Below are 19,548 nucleotides of genomic sequence, written 5' to 3' on the forward strand. Positions count from 1 at the left end.
ACCTGAGTGTTTATGCTAATGGTGTGCTTACTGAATGATATCACTAAAGAAAGAAGTATTCTCTTCTTTCGAGCAGAAATACGTATTTTATGTGTGTTTACAATGATACCATATATTTTGGACAAATTTGTGCACTTATATTTTGGATATGTACGGGTTAAACTTAGCATTTTCATATGAATTTCACTGATTTGGTAACACAGAAGGACTCAAAGTTTTGTGTTCTAGTGAATAAGTGTCTATTTTATTCATGTTTGAGATGGTAACTAACCTTGCCTTGAATCAAATTGTAAATCTTTTAATTCATGTTATATGCCCCCCCCCCCCCCCCCAAATCTGCTCGTTTTCCATTAGTCCTCAGTATATCGGGATTTTGTGATTAAATACGAATGTATTTTGTTTATTATTGAGTTTTTGGACTCTTGTGAAGTACTGAAATTTTAAGTTCCATTATAGATAGACAGACGTTTTAACAGTGTGCTCATTTTTGTTAATTCATTAGTGACGTTTTTGATCATCGAAGTAATACCATGGACCTTGCCGCTGGTGGGGAGGCTTGCGTGCCTCAGCGATACAGATGGCCGTACCGTAGGTGCAACCACAACGGAGGGGTATCTGTTGAGAGGCCAGACAAACATGTGGTTCCTGAAGAGGGGCAGCAGCCTTTTCAGTAGTTGCAGGGGCAACAGTCTGGATGATTGACTGATCTGGCCTTGTAACATAACCAAAACGGCCTTGCTGTGCTGGTACTGCGAACGGCTGAAAGCAAGGGGAAACTACAGCCGTAATTTTTCCCGAGGACATGCAGCTCTACTGTATGATTAAATGATGATGGCGTCCTCTTGGGTAAAATATTCCGGAGGTAAAATAGTCCCCCATTCGGATCTCCGGGCGGGGACTACTCAGGAGGACGTCGTTATCAGGAGAAAGAAAACTGGCGTTCTACGGATCGGAGCGTGGAATGTCAGATCCCTTAATCGGGCAGGTAGGTTAGAAAATTTAAAAAGGGAAATGGATAGGTTAAAGTTAGATATAGTGGGAATTAGTGAAGTTCGGTGGCAGGAGGAACAAGACTTTTGGTCAGGTGATTACAGGGTTATAAATACAAAATCAAATAGGGGTAATGCAGGAGTAGGTTTAATAATGAATAAAAAAATAGGAGTGCGGGTTAGCTACTACAAACAGCATAGTGAACGCATTATTGTGGCCAAGATAGACACAAAGCCCATGCCTACTACAGTAGTACAAGTTTATATGCCAACTACCTCTGCAGATGAGGAAGAAATAGATGAAATGTATGACGAGATAAAAGAAATTATTCAGGTAGTGAAAGGAGACGAAAATTTAATAGTCATGGGTGACTGGAATTCGTCAGTAGGAAAAGGGAGAGAAGGAAACATAGTAGGTGAATATGGATTGGGGGGAAGGAATGAAAGAGGAAGCCGCCTTGTAGAATTTTGCACAGAGCATAACTTAATCATAGCCAACACTTGGTTCAAGAATCATAAAAGAAGGTTGTATACCTGGAAGAATCCTGGAGATACTAGTAGGTATCAGATAGATTATATAATGGTAAGACAGAGATTTAGGAACCAGGTTTTAAATTGTAAGACATTTCCTGGGGCAGATGTGGATTCTGACCACAATCTATTGGTTATGAACTGCAGATTGAAACTGAAGAAACTGCAAAAAGGTGGGAATTTAAGGAGATGGGATCTGGATAAACTGAAAGAACCAGAGGTTGTACAGAGTTTCAGGGAGAGCATAAGGGAACAATTGACAGGAATGGGGGAAAGAAATACAGTAGAAGAAGAATGGGTAGCTCTGAGGGATGAAGTAGTGAAGGCAGCAGAGGATCAAGTAGGTAAAAAGAAGAGGGCTAATAGAAATCCTTGGGTAACAGAAGAAATATTGAATTTAATTGATGAAAGGAGAAAATACAAAAATGCAGTAAATGAAGCTGGCAAAAAGGAATACAGACGTCTCAAAAATGATATCGACAGGAAGTGCAAAATGGCTAAGCAGGGATGGCTAGAGGACAAATGTAAGGATGTAGAGGCTTGTCTCACTAGGGGTAAGATAGATACTGCCTACAGGAAAATTAAAGAGACCTTTGGAGAGAAGAGAACCACTTGTATGAATATCAAGAGCTCAGATGGCAACCCAGTTCTAAGCAAAGAAGGGAAGGCAGAAAGGTGGAAGGAGTATATAGAGGGTTTATACAAGGGCGATGTACTTGAGGACAATATTATGGAAATGGAAGAGGATGTAGATGAAGACGAAATGGGAGATAAGATACTGCGTGAAGAGTTTGACAGAGCACTGAAAGACCTGAGTCGAAACAAGGCCCCGGGAGTAGACAACATTCCATTTGAACTACTGATGGCCTCGGGAGAGCCAGTCATGACAAAACTCTACTATCTGGTGAGCACGATGTATGAGACAGGCGAAATACCCTCAGACTTCAAGAAGAATATAATAATTCCAATCCCAAAGAAAGCAGGTGTTGACAGATGTGAAAATTACCGAACTATCAGTTTAATAAGTCACAGCTGCAAAATACTAACGCGAATTCTTTACAGACGAATGGAAAAACTGGTAGAAGCCGACCTCGGGGAAGATCAGTTTGGATTCCGTAGAAATGTTGGAACACGTGAGGCAATACTGACCTTACGACTTATCTTAGAAGAAAGATTAAGAAAAGGCAAACCTACGTTTCTAGCATTTGTAGACTTAGAGAAAGCTTTTGACAATGTTAACTGGAATACTCTCTTTCAAATTCTGAAGGTGGCAGGCGTAAAATACAGGGAGCGAAAGGCTATTTACAGTTTGTACAGAAACCAGATGGCAGTTATAAGAGTCGAGGGGTATGAAAGGGAAGCAGTGGTTGGGAAAGGAGTAAGACAGGGTTGTAGCCTCTCCCCGATGTTATTCAATCTGTATATTGAGCAAGCAGTAAAGGAAACAAAAGAAAAATTCGGAGTAGGTATTAAAATTCATGGAGAAGAAGTAAAAACTTTGAGGTTCGCCGATGACATTGTAATTCTGTCAGAGACAGCAAAGGACTTGGAAGAGCAGTTGAACGGAATGGACAGTGTCTTGAAAGGAGGATATAAGATGAACATCAACAAAAGCAAAACGAGGATAATGGAATGTAGTCAAATTAAGTCGGGTGATGCTGAGGGAATTAGATTAGGAAATGAGACACTTAAAGTAGTAAAGGAGTTTTGCTATTTAGGGAGTAAAATAACCGATGATGGTCGAAGTAGAGAGGATATAAAATGTAGACTGGCAATGGCAAGGAAAGCGTTTCTCAAGAAGAGGAATTTGTTAACATCGAGTATAGATTTAAGTGTCAGGAAGTCGTTTCTGAAAGTATTTGTATGGAGTGTAGCCATGTATGGAAGTGAAACATGGACGATAACTAGTTTGGACAAGAAGAGAATAGAAGCTTTCGAAATGTGGTGCTACAGAAGAATGCTGAAGATAAGGTGGGTAGATCACGTAACTAATGAGGAGGTATTGAATAGGATTGGGGAGAAGAGAAGTTTGTGGCACAACTTGACTAGAAGAAGGGATCGGTTGGTAGGACATGTGTTGAGGCATCAAGGGATCACAAATTTAGCATTGGAGGGCAGTGTGGAGGGTAAAAATCGTAGAGGGAGACCAAGAGATGAATACACTAAGCAGATTCAGAAGGATGTAGGTTGCAGTAGATACTGGGAGATGAAGAAGCTTGCACAGGATAGAGTAGCATGGAGAGCTGCATCAAACCAGTCTCAGGACTGAAGACCACAACAACAACAACAACAAGTAATAGTACAGTACTGTTCAATTATAATGCATAATCTGGATTTCGTTTTCTTTTGCCTTGAGAGATGAAATTATTTATGAAGAATTTTAAATGATACTTTTTAAGTGTCTTACAAATTTTTAACTTATGCTTTTTCATAAATTATTTGATGAGGTTATATTACTGGATGTCATTATGTAATTTAGAAAAGTATGCCAATTTGTAAGGTGCCTGTATGACGAGAATTAGCAGTGGTTTTTGTAACACAGAGAGTTCTCTGCCCAAACACATGAATGGAACGAATCTCTTTGCCAACCTGAGTTGAAGATGTTACATGTGAAGAACGTCAGTTTTTTCCTCGCCCTACAAGCTGATTATATGGCACTATTGTGTTGGCGGTTATAGTGTGGAGACTTATTTTCGTGATGGAGTCTTTTTTTTTGTCTGTGCACATGGAGTGGGAGTCCAAGTATCACAAATTTTTGCATTTCCTGCTATTGCTAACAGTTGCGCAAGATGCATAAGGCAATTAATTCATTTTGCGATTTGTTACGGGGAGACTGCTTTTATGAGTAGCAAATCATTGTTTTGGTAGCCTTCTCACGGTTGCCACGTATGATGTGTTGAGAGATTCATTATATTAGAAGTTAAATGGTTTGCACCAAGAGATTTGTTTCTTCTTAATTTACTTCAAGAAATACAAGGAACAGATTTTTATTTCCGTGCTTATGACGAAGTTGTTGTTAATGACAATGTTTAGCAGAGTCGCGTACTTTTATTCAAATGCTAATTCATTTACCTCTCCACGATATCTTCGTTAAAATGTGCGAACAACAGTGAAATACACTCCTGGAAATGGAAAAAAGAACACATTGACACCGGTGTGTCAGACCCACCATACTTGCTCCGGACACTGCGAGAGGGCTGTACAAGCAATGATCACACGCACGGCACAGCGGACACACCAGGAACCGCGGTGTTGGCCGTCGAATGGCGCTAGCTGCGCAGCATTTGTGCACCGCCGCCGTCAGTGTCGGCCAGTTTGCCGTGGCATACGGAGCTCCATCGCAGTCTTTAACACTGGTAGCATGCCGCGACAGCGTGGACGTGAACCGTATGTGCAGTTGACGGATTTTGAGCGAGGGCGTATAGTGGGCATGCGGGAGGCCGGGTGGACGTACCGCCGAATTGTTCAACACGTGGGGCGTGAGGTCTCCACAGTACATCGATGTTGTCGCCAGTGGTCGGCGGAAGGTGCACGTGCCCGTCGACCTGGGACCGGACCGCAGCGACGCACGGATGCACGCCAAGACCGTAGGATCCTACGCAGTGCCGTAGGGGACCGCACCGCCACTTCCCAGCAAATTAGGGACACTGTTGCTCCTGGGGTATCGGCGAGGACCATTCGCAACCGTCTCCATGAAGCTGGGCTACGGTCCCGCACACCGTTAGGCCGTCTTCCGCTCACGCCCCAACATCGTGCAGCCCGCCTCCAGTGGTGTCGCGACAGGCGTGAATGGAGGGACGAATGGAGACGTGTCGTCTTCAGCGATGAGAGTCGCTTCTGCCTTGGTGCCAATGATGGTCGTATGCGTGTTTGGCGCCGTGCAGGTGAGCGCCACAATCAGGACTGCATACGACCGAGGCACACAGGGCCAACACCCGGCATCATGGTGTGGGAAGCGATCTCCTACACAGACCGTAAACCACTGGTGATCGTCGAGGGGACACTGAATAGTGCACGGTACATCCAAACCGTCATCGAACCCATCGTTCTACCATTCCTAGACCGGCAATGGAACTTGCTGTTCCAACAGGACAATGCACGTCCGCATGTATCCCGTGCCACCCAACGTGCTCTAGAAGGTGTAAGTCAACTACCCTGGCCAGCAAGATCTCCGGATCTGTCCCCCATTGAGCATGTTTGGGACTGGATGAAGCGTCGTCTCACGCGGTCTGCACGTCCAGCACGAACGCTGGTCCAACTGAGGCGCTAGGTGGAAATGGCATGGCAAGCCGTTCCACAGGACTACATCCAGCATCTCTACGATCGTCTCCATGGGAGAATAGCAGCCTGCATTGCTGCGAAAGGTGGATATACACTGTACTAGTGCCGACATTGTGCATGCTCTGTTGCCTGTGTCTATGTGCCTGTGGTTCTGTCAGTGTGATCATGTGATGTATCTGACCCCAGGAATGTGTCAATAAAGTTTCCCCTTCCTGGGACAATGAATTCACGGTGTTCTTATTTCAATTTCCAGGAGTGTAGGTTTTAGATTTACTTGATACCTAACTTACATATTTTCTTTCAATTATTGAAAACATACTTCACGTGGCCTACCTGACGTGCATTGCACAGTCGTGTGATTTCCATCTTAAATCTTAATACACACATTGCACTCGGCGTGATTTATTTAATAGGCATTGCTTAGTAACGCACTGCAAGAAGCAACGTGATTTCTTTCGGGTCAGCATTCAGCAAAGTGACTGATTTCACGTACTACTGCACGGCAGAGCAGATGTAGCGTAGCGCAGGTCGTTACACCGTTAGCGCCATGATAATACGTTGTTTGGTGTGTTTTGGGAACAGAGAACAGTTATTTAGCCCAGTAAAATTTTCAACACAGCACCAGTAACTACATGTAATTGTACCATACGTGGTTAACAATGCGAAGTCTTGAGTATTGAAGGAAAAGCGGTGAGCAACGTGTTTTACAGATAGTTATTTCTCATGTTCAAATTACTATTTGTTAAATTGAGATTGCAAATTACCGTCTTGAATTTATCGTAATCGAGTTTAACAGAACAGTAAAACAGATACGAAGTTGTGCAGTGTTATTTTCAGTATACGAATTTCTTGTATTACTGCAGCACAATAACAATAATTAGGACGAGGGCGTGCTGAAAAATATTGTCTCCGCTTTTTTTATGTGAAAAGTGTTAAAGATTTTTAAATAAAACAAACTTTATTAACATTCTTCATGTTTATTCTTCATGTCTACGTATTTGCAGCTCACTGCCGCTAGAGGGTTCCTCATTATAGCATCTAACATGGCGGTGTGTAACGTCGGTGCGTCAGAGTGCATTAGTCGAGTTTCGACGTCATGGGTTCACCGTCATCGAACATCCTCCATACAGTCCCGACTTGGCTCCATCCCAGTTTCAACTGTTTCCAATGCTTAAAGAACACCTTCGAGGAGTTCACTTTGATAGTGATGAGGCGGTGCAAGCAGAGGTGAGGTTGTGACTCTGTCAACAAACATTCTACAGTGACGGTATCAACAAACTGGTCTCTCGATGGGAGACATGTGTTCATCACCAGGATGACTATGTTGAGAAATAAATATGTAGACATGAAAAATAAAGATGTGCAATGTTAATAACGTTTATTTCTTCTGAAATGCTTTAAGAGTTTTCACGTAAGGACATTCGGGGCATTAATTTTCAGCATGGCCTCGTAACTATTGACCTTGGAATTGTAAGAAGTTTAACCCTGTCTCACGAGAAAAATGGAATTGGCAATTCTTATTGATACAGATTTTTCATGTTTAGTGATACAGAGAATTAACTGGGATCCGGTTATAATGTTCCCAATTAGATCCGCGGAACAGTACATCGTGTAATTTGTATCGCTCTCTCCGTCCATCGCCACAGTGCGTGCATTCGGGTCGTGACAGCAAGTGTGATGCTATACGCTACGGAAGCTCCGATGCACGGACGAAGGAATCGTTCAATCTCCCTAGACAAGATGATAACAGCCCAAAATAGCCACGTCAGTATCGAGCCATTTTTTCAGGACATCCATCAATATCGAGACAACTAACAGCACTGTGTCACGGTTATAAAAAAAACAGCCACCTTCTTGGTCTATACTGGCGGAAAACCACCTACGTCCTTGTCTTCCCGAGTACCTGCAAATCCAGGAGACTTGTAACAATATACAAACATAGCCTGGATCAATAAACTATGGTATAAGTTGTATTCAGCACAAAAAAGAAACTGTACTCAATACATATTTGAGGGAGAAAGCGTTGAGTGGAAATAGAGAACTTATACAAACATAGCCTGGATCAATAAACTATGGTATAAGTTGTATTCAGCACGAAAAAGAAACTGTACTCAATACATATTTGAGGGAGAAAGTGTTGAGTGGAAATAGAGAACTCAAGACTTGGTGTAAAAAGTGAAGATATGTCTAGTGCGAAATGTGTGTGAAATAAAGGGCCATCATTCAAACAGTTATAAGTTTAATAGCACCGTAGAATACAGGGGCCAATTTTTCAAAGGGGAGAAAAGTGTAAAACCGCTAGCCGGCCTTGTATGAGACCACCTGATGATCCCGTAGCTGTCACAGAATGCTATAAGCAGCTGTTTCAGCATTACGCCTTCCATCATGCCCCAGCACGATGGTACATCCACCTTTCGGCAACCAACGGTGTTACCAAAATCCAGGACGCCACTATATCGTTATGATAGGGTGACAATGTGACGCCTGAGGCATTTACATGACAACAGGTTGTGTCAGAGAGCGCATAAATAGCGCCCGCCCAGCCAGCAACGGGCATCACGAGAGCGAACGATGTGGAGCGGGCCACTACAGGGGATGGGGAAAATATGGAAACACCTCAAGCAATGAATGCTTGAACATAAATGCGGATCCTAGCCAAACCTGCAGGTTGCGCTGCTGTATTTGACCACGAACGGCATCTTAGCAGTGTGCTCAGTAAGCTGCAAGTGTCAGTAGTGGTCAGACAATTGTTCTGTGTAGTTGTGAGTGCGTTATGTCGGAGAGAAGAGAGTTGTAACGTGGGAAAATTCTTGGCGCTCTTATGGTGCGTGCTTCCGTAACCAAGGTAACTGAAGTGTTTAGTGTTTCACGAGGCATCGTATCGAAGATTTATTCGGCATACAGGGAAAGTGGAAAAACATAATCCGTTAAGTCACAACCTGGAGGAAAGTGTGCCTTGAGTGATCGTGGTACACTGTCATGGAAGGATATTGTGACGAATAATCTAAGGACGCCAGCTGGAAAAGGCACTGAAAAAGCGAATGTCGCACTCACGAGCCTTGTCAGCACCACAACAAAACGAAAGGAACTTCGTTAGCAGAGAACTGCAGAACATCAGTGATTCAAATGCCCAGAACAGGAAAACGTGGTGCCGAAGCCATAAAACATGGAATATGGAGAAACTGAAGGAAGTTATTTGGGCGGATAAGTCTTGTTGCACGCTATTTACAGCTTCTGGCCGTGTTTACGTCCCAAGAGTGAAATATGATGGTGATTTGATGATGATTTGGGTAGCCATATCATGGTGTTGCATGGGCCCCATGGTTGCTGTGAACGGCCGCATTACTGCCACGAATTATTTGATCAGTTTGGCTGATGAGGGCCATCCCATTGTACCATGTTGGCTCCCCAGTGGTAATGCCGTGTTGGGAGATGACAAGGCCTCTTTTCACACAGCTCGCATCGTTCAGGACTGGTTTTGTAAGCATGAGGATGAATAATAGCATATGCCCTGTCCGCCACAGTCACCAGATCTGAACATTATTGAGCCTTTGTGGTCTACTTTGGAGAAAAGAATACGCGATCGCTATCCACCTCCATCATCGTTACCGAAATTGCAGCTATTTTGCAGGATCCCCTTTGAAAACCATACAGGACTTGTTTTTATCTGTTCCAAAACGAGTGGCCGGCCGCGGTGGTCTAGCGGTTCTAGGCGCTCCGTCCGGAACCGCGCGACTGCTACGGTCGCAGGTTCGAATCCTGCCTCGGGCATGGATGTGTGTGATGTCCTTAGGTTAGTTAGGTTTAAGTAGTTCTAAGTTCTAGGGGACTGATGACCACAGATGTTAAGTCCCATAGTGCTCAGAGGTCCAAAACGAGTGGAAGCTGTTTTGCAAGTCAACTGTTTAAAAAAAGAAATGATTCAAATGGCTCTGAGCACTATGGGACTTAGCATCTGTGGTCATCAGTCCCCTAGAACTTAGAACTACTTAAACCTAACTAACCTAAGGACATCACACACATCCATTCCCGAGGAAGGATTCGAACCTGCGACCGTAGCAGCCGCGCGGTTCCGGACTGCGCGCCTAGAACCGCTAGACCACCGCGGCCGGCATCAACTGTTTTCCTACACCATATTAGATAAGTAAATGTGTTATGTTTTTGATGTTTCCAGATATTTGTCCACCCCCTGTACCTTTAATCTGTATATTGAGCAAGCAGAATAGGAAACAAAAGAAAAATTCGGAGTAGGAATTAAAATCGATGAAGAAGAAATAAAAGCTTGGAGGTTCGCCGATGACGTTGTAATTCTGTCAGAGACAGCAAAGGACCTGGGAGTGCAGCTGAACGGAATGGACAGTGTCTTGAAAGGAGGATATAAAATGAACATCAACAAAAGCAAAACGAGGATAATGGAATGTAGTCGAATTAAATCGGGTGATGCTGCGGGAATTAGATTAGGAAATGAGACGCTTAAAGTAGTAAATGAGTTTTGCTATTTGGGGAGCAAAATCACTGATGATGGTCGACGTAGAGAGGATATAAAACGTAGACTGGCAGTGGCAAGGAAAGCGTTTCTGAAGAAGAGAAATTTTTTAACATAGAGTATCGATTTAAGTGTCACGAAGTCGTTTCTGAAAGTATTTGTATGGAGTGTAGCCATGTATGAAAGTGAAACGTGGACGATAAATAGCTTAGACAAGAAGAGAATAGAAGCTTTCTAAATGTGGTGCTACAGAAGAATGCTGAAGATTAAATGGGTAGATCACATTACTAATGAGGAGGTATTGAACAGAATTGGAGGGAAGACAAATTTGTGGCACAACTTGACTAGAAGAAGGGATCGGTTGGTAGGACATATTCCGAGGCATCAAGGGATCACCAATTTAGTATTGGATGGCAGCGCGGAGGGTAAAAATCGTAGAGGGAGACCAAGAGATGAATACACTAAACAAATTCAGAAGGATGTAGGTTGCAGTGGGTACTGGGAGATGAAGCAACTTGCACAGGTTAGAGTAGCATGGAGACCTGCATCAAACCAGTCTCTGGACTGAAGACCACAACAACAACCCTGTACCTTGTGGTCTGGAGAAGCATCTTCACTCGAGCTCTGTCTATTGGTGCAGACATCGTCAGTCAATTGCTCAACGGTAATGCTTGCCAAAAGGTCCTGCATCAACCACTGGTTGGCTGGAGAGTGGAACTAGGACCATACTTGCCACTGCCTCCTGCTGGACGCCGTCAGCCAGACTTCGGGGCCGGAGTTTGCTCCTTTGCTGAAAGTATCTGCCGGACAAGCTATCGGCATCATCCATTCGCTCCTTGCCCGAGAAGCACTGCTGTATCGCTAGCACTGACTCACTGTCGGCTGCCGAGCTGCCTCCCGGCAAGTATACTCCACTCAGGGCCACTATGCGCTGTTTGCGACCGTGGCCGTGATTTAGACTGTGTTCCGTCAAGCCCATGCGTTGGTCGTGGATCTAGAGCATGTCGGTACCTTGTACAAGATAAATAAATGATCACTGCTATTTTATCCCGCTGTACACTAATGAATGCACAACCGTCATCCTGAAAAGTCTACACCTGCTCCCCCACCCTGCAACGGGGTCGACACTACATAACACTGCCGACATCGTTACAGCCTCTTTTCACATGATAAAAGACGTCTCGCACACGACAGGCCAACGAGTCAATTAATCTGCATTGTGTGCAATGTGGAGTTCTAGATTTAGGGAGTTCTGTGATGTTTTGGGAGTGTTTTTCGTGCCTTGCCTTGAGACTACCCATTTAGGTTATCGTGAATTTGAAGGAGGATGATAGCCCCAACTTTCTCGACGCCGAAGTGCTGCGCCTTCTTCTGCTTCTTCATGATGAATGTGCTGAAGACATTTCCATCTTCGAAGATGGTAGCACCTGTTTTCACATTGGTGCACCCATACTTTCCCGGTTTCACAAACACTCAGGTGCCTTAACGCTCTTGACTGACCAGCTAAATCACGCGATCTTAATTCCATAGAAGATTTCTAGAACTATTTGGAACAGCGGATGAAACACAGTCATCAACATTCCTGCAATCTGGCGTTATCTACCCTTCAGTGTGTAAATGAGTAACTTCAGATGAGTATGACGGATTCCTGGTGGAATAGAGCTCATTGTCAAGACTAGACTTGGTGTCTTAAGGTATTCATCTACATCTACATCATGCTGCGCAAGCCACCTAATGGTGTGTGGCGGAAGGTACTTTCGGTACCTCTATCTCATCCGTCCAACACTTTTGCACTCGCGAATAGCGCGTCGGAAGAATGATTGTCGGTAGGCCTCTGTATTAGCTCTAATTTCTCGAGTTTTCTCCTCGTGGTTAATACGCGAGATGTATGTAGGGGGAAGTAATATGTTGTCCGACTCCTCCTGAAAAGTGTTGTCCCGAGATTTCAATAGTAAATCTCTCCGTGATGCACAACGCCTCTCTTGTAACGTCTGCCAGTGGATTTTGTTTAGCATCTCCGTAACGATCTCTCGCCAACTAAACGATCCTGTGACGAAACGCGTCGCTCTTCGTTGGATCTTCTCTATCCCTTTTATCAGTCCTATCTGATAGGGATCTCAGGTGGGTAAACAATACTCAAGAATGGAGCGAACAAGCGCCTTATAAGCCACTTCTTTCGTGGATGAGTTACATTTTCTTAAGATTCTTCCGATGAATCTGAGTCTCATGTTTGCTTTCCCACTATCTGTTTTATACTGTCATTCCACTTATGGTCGCTCTGGATAGTCACACCTAGATATTTTACGGCAGACGCTGTCTCCAGCTGTTTTTCATCAATAGTGTAGCTGTACAGTAGTGGATTTCTTTTCCTATGAATCAGCAGTACGTTCTAGGCGCTTCAGTCTGGAACCGCGCGACCCCTATGGTCGCAGGTTCGAATCCTGCCTTGGGCATTGATGTGTGTGATGTCCTTAGGTTAGTTAGGTTTAAGTAGTTCTAAGTTCTAGGGGACTGATGAGCTTAGAAGTTAAGTCCCATAGTGCTCAGAGCCATTTGAACCATTTGAATACGCAGTATGCTACATTTATTTACGTTCAGGGTCAACTGCCAGAGCTTGCACCATTCATCAATTCTCTGCAGGTCGTTCTGCAAATTCTTACTACCTTCTGGCATTGCTACTTTGGTATAGATAACTGCATCATCTGCGAATAGCCTTAATTAGCATCCGACGCTTTCTACTAGATCATTTACACATATTGTAAACAGCAACGGTCCTATCACACTTTCCTGTGGTATTCCGGAAATTACGTTTACATCTGTCGATTTAGTTCCATTAAGAGCGTCGTTTTGTGCGGCTGGTCCCGGCGGAGATTCGAGTCCTCCCTCGGGCGTGTGTGTTTGTCCTTAGGATAATTTAGATTAAGTAGTGTGTAAGCTTAGGGGCTGATGACCTTAGCAGTTAAGTCCCATAAGATTTCACACACATTTGAACAAGAGTGACGTGTTGAGTTCTATCTGCAAGAAAGTTTTGAATCCAATCGCAGGTCTACTCCGATACTCCGTAAGCTTGTATTTTTTTCAGTAAACGGCAATGCGGGACGGTGTGAAGTGCCTCACTGAAATCAAGGAACACGGCATCAACCTGAGCGCCCTTGTCCACTGTCCTGGAGGAAAAGAGCGAGCTGAGTTTTGCAGGATCTCTGTTTGCGGAATCCATGTTAATTTTTATAAAGGAGATGTTCATTTTCCAAGAACGTCATAATTCTTGAGCATAAAACATGTTCCATAATTCTACAACAGATTGACGTCAACGATACACGTCTATAATTGTGTGGATCTGTCTTATGGCCTTTCTTATAAATGGGAATGACCTGCACTTTTTTCCAGTCGTTAGGTACCTTTCGTTGCTCAAGCGATCTACAATAAATTACTGCTAGAATGGGAGCAAGTTCTTCCGCATAATCTTTATAGAATCTCATAGGTATCTCATTTGGTCCTGACGCCTTTCCACTACTAAGTGATTGTACCTGCTATTTAGTTCCGCGATCGGTTATCTCAATATCTGCCATTTCGACGTTCGTAGGACGATTGAATGGGACGATTGAATGGAGGGACAGCGTTACGATCTTCCACGGTGAAACAACTTCGGAAGACCGAATTCAGTGTTTCGGCCTTCTCTCTGTTATCTTCCGTTTCGGTGCCGGTGTGATCGCTGAGAGAATGAGTAGATGATTTTGACCCACTTACTGATTTTACATACGACCAAAATCTCTTCGGGTTTTTACTCAGGTTGGTTGACAACGTCTTACTTTCAAAATCATTGAACCTTTCTCTCATTGCTCTCCTTACGTTCGTTTTCGCTTCGTTCAGCTTTTGTTTGTCAGCTAGGTTTTTACTTCTCTTGAATCTGAGATGAAGTGCTCTATGTTTACATATTGGCGACTTACCTATCCTTACGATAAACATTCCAATCTGAACTTAGGATTTCGTTGTTGTTGGCTTCTGGTTTCAACCATGTATTAGCGCGAAGTATTCCATGGATGACAAATTTTTTGTCCGTTGTGATTCTTAAATCACTAGTCTCGTTGCAAGATGTCCGGAGGAGTGCAAGAACATATATGTAGTAAACTGCTCGTGTACTGACACTTAGTAGATCGATCTTGATGACACTTGTCACGAAGCAATGACGTAGGTCACGGCGAGAAAACAGTCCCTCACTACTGCTCAACAATGAATGACGCTTAGAAACACGATCAATCTCGTTTCTTGCATGTAGTAACAATATGTTCTGGCTCGGACACAACTGGTTCTCGATAATGCTAAACAGATTTTCACACTGAAACAGCACAATCATGACCTCATTTGGCATATTTGCTGACCGTTTAAATTTACGTAAAACATATTCCGATTCTTATGGCAAATGAAACTATTATATGTTAACTGTGGTATGGATGATGTTGAGTTTTAATGTAATTTCTACTATTTGATAATCGTGTTCTATATATGTGGGACCATGCGCTATTTGCTCAAGGTACACTAATCGATAAAACTATACAGGGTGGTCAGACACAGTCTGAAAAAGCTTGTAAAACGGGGAGACTGCGCTGAGAAATAATTGCTAAGAAAATTCGATACGTTGCACCGTTTCCGTGCTAATTAGCACTGAAGTCAGCCAGTCAGGTCTTTGCGACTGCAAATTCAAGCGGGAGTTCAGGTCCTAACAACAATAATTTTCGTGGTTGTTCTGTTAATTTTATATATCACAAGTATAGCCCAAGTGTCCCACCCTAACCATTCAACTAGTTCACACGCAACTGCTCAGTTTTGCAATGCGTTACGGGTAATTCCTATGGCCGAGCGGTTCTAGGCGCTTCAGTCTGGAACTACGCGACCGCTACGGTCGCAGGTTCGAATCCTGCCTCGGGCATGGATGTGTGTGATGTCCTTAGGTTAGTTAGGTTTAAGTAGTTCTAAGTCTAGGGGACTGATCACCTCAGATGTTAAGTGCCATAGTTTTCAGAGCCATTTGAACCACTGTTTTTTTTTTTTTTTGGTAATTCCAAAGCATTATTAGGTGTTTCAGCATAACGCACATGTGAACAACAGACCTGTTCGGAGCGTCGAAATCAAACCGTCGAGGTTCAAAGAGAGTAATACCTTGAGGTTTCCTTGTCGGAGCTGCTATCATACGATACTTGCTTAATCTTCTCCTTCTCGAGCAATTTCCCCCCCCCCCCCCCCATTTTAGCATTAACGGCCAACAGAGTTCCCTGCTTGTGCTTGGGTGTGATTCTTGATGGTGTCATAGTTTGTAATAAGTCACAATTTCCTAATATTGCAAAAGTATTTGATTGGGCACCCCTGCCAAAGTCCAAGCCTTATCACCAAGAAACTAGCACCAAACCGTTCAAAACTACGATTCGGGAGTTGAGGAAACAGTTTCATACATTTCAAGTATTAAATGTTAGGGCGAACTCAGAGAGACGTGCACCACGCTCTAACGCATGATGTTACTGTATTTTAAGGCAGTGACCTACTTCGACAATAATTTGTTAGTTTATTTCAGTTATCTTGATACACTCACATATTGACCCTCATGCAAGGCATGCATCAGTTTCTTACACACTCAACTAAGAGAAAGTTGTGGACAATAATCCTTGATTATGAGACTTTACTATATTTTGTCTGTCTAACAGGTAGAACCCCAACTTTTAGGAGCTTCTAAAACAGGCGTGGCCAAACGGCTCTTCATGGGCGCAAGCGCTCCGGTTGCACTCCTGCCTAGCACTCCGAGGGCAGCGCGAGTGGGGATGAAGAGTGAGGTGGAACCGGAAAAGGTTGCGGCTGGACGCCGCTAGAGCGAGGCTGTTAACTTGTCATAGTTTGCTAACAATACCAACTATTGTATGAATGCGTGGCGTCTTTTCTTTCGGACATTACCTGATGCAGCTGATGTCAACTGAACTGATAGGTGCGCTGTGTATAGCTGAGATCGGTAACCCTGTGTGTCCTAAAGAACAGACACCAGGCGGCATCTGGAGCTGTGATACATATGACGTAAGCTGAAGGTGGAGGGGAAGAAAGGAAAAGAAAGGGAAGGAACTGTTGATATTATGTGCATCGGAACTTTATGCTGAACCAGCGGCGACGAATGAAAATGTGTGCCAGACCGGGATTAGAACTTAGGATATGCTGCTTACTGGCAGTTGCGTTAACCACTGCGCCATTTGTACACCGATTTTGTTGCAATTGCGCAGACTGTTTCAGCACCCCTCCTGGCCGACTCAAACTCCCATCTAGCAATACCTATCTGCAGTCTCCGTCCATGTTCTTCATCTCACTACTTTGAGATTCCCGCAGGAAGCTGAACGTAATTGTGCATCCACCCTGATGGTTGTGGATTCACTGCCCATCGAGGCGAATCAGTTATAAGAATGCTGGGAGGTGTGCTAAGATAGTCCACGCAACTGTGATAAAGACTGTGTCTTTGTGGCGCAGTGGTTAACGTAACTACCTAGAAATGAGGAGATACCGCGTGTAGTCCTTTTAAATACTGTTGTGTAGAGTAGGCATACAATAAAGGCTGTCCTTCTCACAAACTGCAATGCCGTAACGTTTCTTTTATTGTTGTCTGACCGAGTGAGGTGGCGCAGTGGTTAGACACTGGCTCGCATTCGGGAGGACGACGGTTCAATCCCGCGTCCGGCCATCCTGATTCAGGTTTTCCGTGATTTTCCGAAATCGCTCCAGGCAAATGCCGGGATGGTTCCTTTGAAAGGGCACGGCCAACTTCCTTCCCCGTCCTTCCCTAATCCGATGAGACCGATGACCTCGCTGTCTGGTCTCCTTCCCCAAACAAGCCAAGTGTTGTTGTCGTTGAAGGTAGGCGAAATGCTACGCAGGCAGCGGAACTGTACAGAGAGCGATATCTTGACGAGAGCCCACCTTCCCGACGGATGTTTCCTCGTCTTGTTGCGACGCTTCAGGAAACGGGAAGTTTCAACCCACGACAACGTAGTCGTCGTAGCACTCGCACAGACGAAGCTGCCGAAGTTACTGTTCTCGCTTCCGTTGCTATGAATACACATGTGAGCACACGACAGCTTGAACACGAGACTGGCATTCCTAAAACCAGTGTACATCGTATTCTTACATGTCACCCGTTCCATCCTTACCATGTACACCTACATCAAGATTTGCATGGGAATGATTTCCAGATCAGCAGCAAATCCTCGCCAATCCGAACTTCTTCTCAAATGTTCTATTTATCGATGAATGTTCCTTCCAAAACAAAGGACAGGTAAATACAACGAACATACATTATTGGTCCAGCGACAACCCACGATGGCTTAGACAGGTGGAACATCAATGGAGAGTTAACGTCCGGTGTGAGATGCTCGGTACTACAATAATTGGCCCTTATTTCATCAATGGTAGTCTAAACGGCTCAGTGTATGCCAACTTCCTCAGACGAATTCCTCCTCCTCTTATGGATGAAGTGCCGCTAAGAACCAGAACTGAACGCAGAGGTCAATATTACTCAGGCGCAGTGCTCGTTATTTGTAGAGATGAGTGGTGTGATTTTAGCGTGACGAGCACTCACAAAACACTACACTCCGATATGTGCATCTCGGGGGAAAGCTGACGGTTGCTTATTGATGACGTTTCTTCCACATAATGTCCTTAAATCCTACTGTCTGCATACATCTTTTTTTTTTAGCACTCTGGACATTCCTTTATGCTTTGAATGACCCAGTATCCCACATCCATCGTCGGCCATGAATGTTTTGCACTGAGTGACACTCGCTCTCGTGGCATCATATCTTGCTAAACTATCATTAAATTCATGTCTGCAATTTTAGTGTACACATGTAATATTTCATAAATGGTTTAGTATGTAGAACTGAGTTTTTCAGCAATTGATAGTGCGGAAATTGTCCAGATTTTAGTTGTACGGACAATCCTCATAACTGTTATATCTACAGAGACACTGAAATAAATATGTTTATCTAAATGGAACAGCGTATTTTGTTGGATACTATTAGAGAGCCCTTGAAAATATGAGTACAGTGATACAACGCTGTTGAATGTTTGTAGTAAAACTTTTCTTAAACGTAGCCGGGAAATGTAAATGTGAGTGGCAAAGCATCGCAACGAGCCCCGTTTCGCCTTGTTTACATGGCCAACAAAGATAAAAGTGCGTCGTGACGCCAGCCTTGCCTCTCACATGCAGCGTATTTTCCGCTATTTTTGCGAACCTTATAACAGCAAATATTGACAAGCTCTGTGTCACTATACACTTTTTTTCAAAGAGTGTTCAATCGCTATGAAAAAGCTTCACCGTTCCATTAAAAAGGAACAGAACCGCTTCAGTATCTAGGCAGATACAAAATAATCACGAGTAGTGACCGCACGAAAGAATATTCGACTTTTTGCGCATCATTATGGGCGAAGCGTATTTCGATGTCGACCATCTACGAAATATTGTGAGTGTTTACGTCACTTGGGGAATCTTTTCTACAGCTATCAATGATATTTAGATAAACTATTTTGCTTTTTATATGGGTGTCAATACTTATTAGGAACAAATGTAAAAAGGAAAAATTCATAGAAATGAAAGTTTCGGTATTTGGTCCACAAGACGTAACAACCAGAGAAATGCATGTTATTTCATCGGAAAGATAAAATAATTAGAAACATCTGGGCATTAAAGAGTCATAAGAATGAGTAATTTTTGGGAATTAAGGAAACTTTTCCGAATGATAACAATCTAGATGCATAACAAACTGTATAAACACAAATAATAATATCACGGATTTCCATCATAGCATTCGTTATGCATATGTTAAAAAATCGGGTTTGGCCGGCAACACATACATCGATACAGCCACAACATTCAAATACCGGTATGTAGCCGTGTGAAACGATATTAAAATAAATGAAAGAAGTAATATCGTCTCTGTTAGAGTCTCTGTAGAGTCCATGTTATAAAGCTTATTGAAGTACTAACAAAATATGTGTACCCCTATCTATAACATGCATTATAAAACTGTTTGATAATGTGCTCCGATAACATGTAAACCAGTTTGCGTACGGGTTGAAAATGGGAAAATTCTATAAGAAAATAAATGTACAATGTGAAGTACTTTTTCAATTGTAAAACAATAATTGTTCGGTTATTAACAATATCTGTAACTGCAGTAGTTATTTCAGTAAGTTATTCTTTAAACAAGTGACATATAAGATTATGACAATAGAGGC

This window comes from Schistocerca cancellata, chromosome 4 (genome assembly GCF_023864275.1).
Source record: "Schistocerca cancellata isolate TAMUIC-IGC-003103 chromosome 4, iqSchCanc2.1, whole genome shotgun sequence".
In the NCBI taxonomy this organism is placed as follows: Eukaryota; Metazoa; Arthropoda; class Insecta; order Orthoptera; family Acrididae; genus Schistocerca; species Schistocerca cancellata.